This window comes from Echinops telfairi, unplaced genomic scaffold (assembly GCF_000313985.2).
Source record: "Echinops telfairi isolate 266 unplaced genomic scaffold, ASM31398v2 ScPeMD7_3533;HRSCAF=4204_0, whole genome shotgun sequence".
NCBI classification, from domain to species: domain Eukaryota; kingdom Metazoa; phylum Chordata; class Mammalia; order Afrosoricida; family Tenrecidae; genus Echinops; species Echinops telfairi.
Window position 1 is genome coordinate 36,245,797 of NW_022107431.1, and position 4,543 is coordinate 36,250,339.

Genomic DNA, 4,543 nt, shown 5'->3' on the forward strand with positions numbered 1-4,543 from the left:
CAGGAGGTAGCACATGAGCAAGAACCAGTGGAAGTGAAGGAAAAAGTTCAAGCCATACTGAAAGCATTAGCCAGAACTAGGGCTCCAGGAATTGATGGAATACCAATAGAAGTGACCCAACAAGCTGAGGAAGCACTGGAAGCACTTACTCATCTATGCCAGGAAATTTGGAATATAGTTACTTGGCTAATTTATTGGAAGAGATCCATATTGTACTCATTCCAAAGAAAAGTGACCACCAAAATGCTCAAATTATACAACAATATTATTATATCACATGCAAGTAAAATTTTACCGAAGATCATTTACCAACAGGTGCAGTAGTACATTGACAGGTTGCTGCCAGAGGTTCAGGCTAGATTCAAAAGAGGATGTGGAGTAAGGGATGTCCTTGCTGATGTCAGATGGATCTTGGAAGAAAGCAGAGAGCATCAGAACTATGTTTGTGCTTCATTGGCTATGCCAAGACATTCAATTCGACTAAGTGGATCATAAACTATGGATCACCTTGAAAAGAATGGGAATTCCAGAACACTTCATTGTGTTCATAAGGAACTTGTACATGAATCAAGAGGCAGTGTAAACAGAACAAGGGAATACTGCATGGTTTAAAATCAGGAAAGGTTTTCAACAGGGTTGTAACCTCTCCCACTGCTTATTCAATGTGTATGATGATAAATCATCAAAGATGCTGCAGGGACACAGGGTGGGAACAGAGCACGGTCTGGCCTCATCACGCTGGGGTGAGGCACTGAGGACATGCAGCAGAGCAGCAGGGGGAGCAGAGTGATGAAACCCCAAGGAATACCTAAAATAGACTTGGGAGACAGAATGTGGCACCCCATTAGACACGACTGGAAAACACTCCTAAAGGCCAACAAATGGATCTTGAACTGTTTATAGGCTTTTCCATTTTTTCCAGTGGCTTTCTTTTTGTTATTGTTATTTTGTCTTTGTTTTTTGCTGTGGTTGTCATTGTTTTATTGATTTTTGACTTCCTTTGTTGCTTTATTTGGCTTTGCCTGGATTTTGCACTTATTAATGTATCTGCATGCTATCTAGATAAGATAAGCAGGATAAATAATTCAGAACTGAAAATAAAGGGACAAATGGTTCTGGGGGGATACGGGAGAAAGGGGTGGGGGAGAAAGGAAGGGGAAGGAGGACCAACCCAGGGACAAGGGAACAACAAGTGAACTAAAATCAATGGAAGGAAGGTTGTAGGATGCCTAGTAGGGCTCAATCAAGGGCAATGTAGTAGTGAGGAATTACTAAACTCAAATGAAGGCCAAACATGATGGTTGGACAAGAGGGAAGTAAAAAGGGAATAGAGGAAAGAATCAGAAGGCAATGGACATCTATAGAGGCCTAAATACAGGCATATACATATGTAAATATATATAATGAGGGGGGATAGAACTAAGTACTCATATATTTATGTTAAGAATTAAGGTTGCAGATGGACATTGGGCCTTGATTCAAGTACTCCCTTAACACAAGAACACTTTGTTCTAACAATCATGCATTCTATGATGCTCACCTTCCTGACACAATCGTTGAAGATGAAGCAGATGCATAAGTAAATGTGATGAAGAAAGCTGATGGTGCCTGGCTATCAAAAGATACAGCATGTGGGGTCTTAAACACTTGAAGGTAAATGAGTGGCCATCTAGCTCAGAAGCAACAAAGGCCACATGGAAGAAGCACACCAGCCTGTATGATCATGAGGTTGATGGGATCGGGTATCAGGCATCGAAGACCCAGAATAAAACCATACCCAAGGTGAATTAGGGAGGGGGGGCATGGAGTAGAGACCCAATGACCAATTGGACATCCCCTCACAGAGGGGTCACAGGGAATAGATGAGCCAGTTAAGGTACAGAATAGCACCGATGAAACACACAACTTAAGCTTTACTCAGTGGCAATATTGTAGCCAGTGAGGTTTATCCGAGGCATGATTATTGCTAATTGAAAACTTTTCCCCATACCCCGCTGTGACAACTTGAAATATAGTCGGCATTGGAAATTTTTGACAGTCTCTATGGAGACTGAAAAAAAAAAGAAAGAAAGAAAGAAACACAACTTTTCTCTAGTTCTTTGGTGCTTCCTTCACCCCACATCATGACCTCAATTCTACCTTATAAATCGGATTAGACCAGAACATGCACAATGTTATAGATAAGAGCCCGAAACACAGGGAATCCAGGGTAGATAAACCCTTCCAGGCCAACAAGGAGGGTAGAGATACCAGGAGGTTTAGGGGAGGATGGGGGGGAAAGGGGGGAACCGATCACAAAGATCAAACTAGAACTCCCCTCCCAGGGGGCCGAATAATGGAAAAGTGGGTGAGGGGCGATGGAAGACGATGTAAGATATGGAAAAAAATAATCTATACCTTATCAAGGGTATGTGAGGGAGGGGGAAGAAATAGGGAGCTGATATCAGGAGCTCAAGTGGGAAGAGAATGCTTTGAAAATGATGATGGCGGCATATGTGCAAATGTGCTTGACACACTGGAGGAATGTATGGATTGTGATAGGAGATGTAAGAGCCCCCAATAAAAGTATCAAAAAATAAGATTGGAGGAAAAATTAATAATCTGTGATATGCAGATGATATCACCTTACTTTCAGAAAGTGAAGAGGACTTAAAGTACCTATTGATGAAGATGAAGGATTGCAGCCTTCACTATGGATTACAACTCAATGTAAAGACCAAAATCCTCACAACTCAACCAACAGAAAGCATCGTAATAAATGGAGAAATGGTTGAAGTTGTCAACAATTTCATTTGATTGACTCAACAATCAATGTTCATGGAAGAAGCAGTCAAGAGATCAAGTTGACTTGCATTAGATAAACCTACTGCACAAAACCTCTTTAGAATACTGAAAAGCCCAGGATGTTACTTTGAGGACTAAGGTGTGCCTGACCCAAGTCATAGTATTTTTGATGGCTTTCGTATGCATGTGAAACTTGGACATTGAATAGGAAAGACCAAATGAGAAACCATGCATTCGACTTGTAGGGCTGGAGAAGAATATTGAAAGTACCATGGGCTGCTAACTAGACAAACCCATCTGTCTTGAAAGAGGTGTGGCCAGAGTGCTCCTTAGAGGCAAGGATGGCACGATGTCTTCTTATTTACTTTGGACAAGTTGTCAGGAGAGACCAGTCTCTGGAGAGGGACACCAGGTCTGGTAAAGTAGAGGGGCAGCAAAAAGGAAGGCTCTCAGGGAGATGGATTGACACCATGGCTGCCATAATGGACTCCAGCCGAGGAACAATTGTGAGGATGGGTCGGACAGAGCAGTGCTTTGTTGCATTGTGCATACGCTCACTATGTGTCAGACCAACTCAGTGGCACCTAACAAGCACAGCAACTTTCCCTTGTTCCAGTGGTGGGACGCAAATAATTTGACAAGCAGATTACTGCCCTAGTGATCGTTTTAAGTATAAAAATAAGATGTACGGAAAAGCAGTTTATATAGTTACTACTAAAATAAGGAAAAATAAGAGGTACATAAAAGTAGATTATGTTATAAGAATGTTTTAAAATATTAAAAAATATTAAATAACACCTGACCAAAACAACAACAAAAATGTTAGTTCAGATATTTCCCTATTGTTTATTGATTGGCATCTTCACTGGCATTATTCTTCATTTTTATCTGACTATCATAAGCTGTGTGACTTATCCTTAACCATCTTCTCACGGTCGGAGTAGAATCCCATTTCTTCAGGGGGAGGCTAATTAGACAAGAGTCGTTATGCTTGACTTATTAGAAATAGTTAGGTGACTTCTCTGAGCATATTATGTTCATTTTGAAAACCCCTTTTCTGTTTCTGCTGGACCTACAGCAATTATTCTGACAATATCTTAGCTCTTTAAACACTTTCAGCAATAGCTAATCCCTCTATAATATCTCATGGGAATTGGGGGCATAATACAAAGCTGACGCGAATGATAGCAAGTCACCCTCTGGTTGTTGTCACTTTCTCTGTTTACATGATCTGTTTGTTTACTGAAATAACACATGGAAAGGAATAAAAATGTAGTATTTCATCAAAAGTATAACATGTTTTATGAAATCAATAAATAACTACTAGAAGCATAGGTCCATCTAATTTTTTTATACCAATGGACAGAATGAACATTATTATGGGCACTTAGAATATGCTGTTGCGCAGATATTAATAAAGGGTAAGGAGTGTACATTTGTGATTTCCACAGTGGACAGCTTCCCACCTTAGAGAGAGTCCTGACTACAAGTACCATTTTAATACTCAACTTGAAGAACTGATAAATGACGTATCAGATGATGGCAACATATGCACAAGTGTGACTGATAAAATTGATTATTATAAGAGCTGTAAGAGCCCCCAATAAAATTATTTAAAAAGAAATTAGGTATCCGTTCTGGCAAACCAGTCTGGACTGACTGAATCCTACCACCACCGTGTCCTCTTTGCACGACTGCCTCTGGATCCTTGTACAGGTTACATGAGAGACAATTGAGTGTCTGGAATCCCCCTTCTTCT

The 4,543-nt window shown here is 40.5% G+C and overlaps 1 non-coding gene across 1 annotated transcript; it reads left to right on the top strand.

The window, feature by feature from the left end:
* The first annotated feature begins 1,909 nt into the window (after window positions 1–1,909).
* On the top strand, window positions 1,910–2,050 carry LOC115871039. Its single transcript, XR_004047031.1, has one exon. It is a non-coding gene; the product is annotated as a U4 spliceosomal RNA (small nuclear RNA).
* The last annotated feature ends 2,493 nt before the right edge of the window (window positions 2,051–4,543 follow it).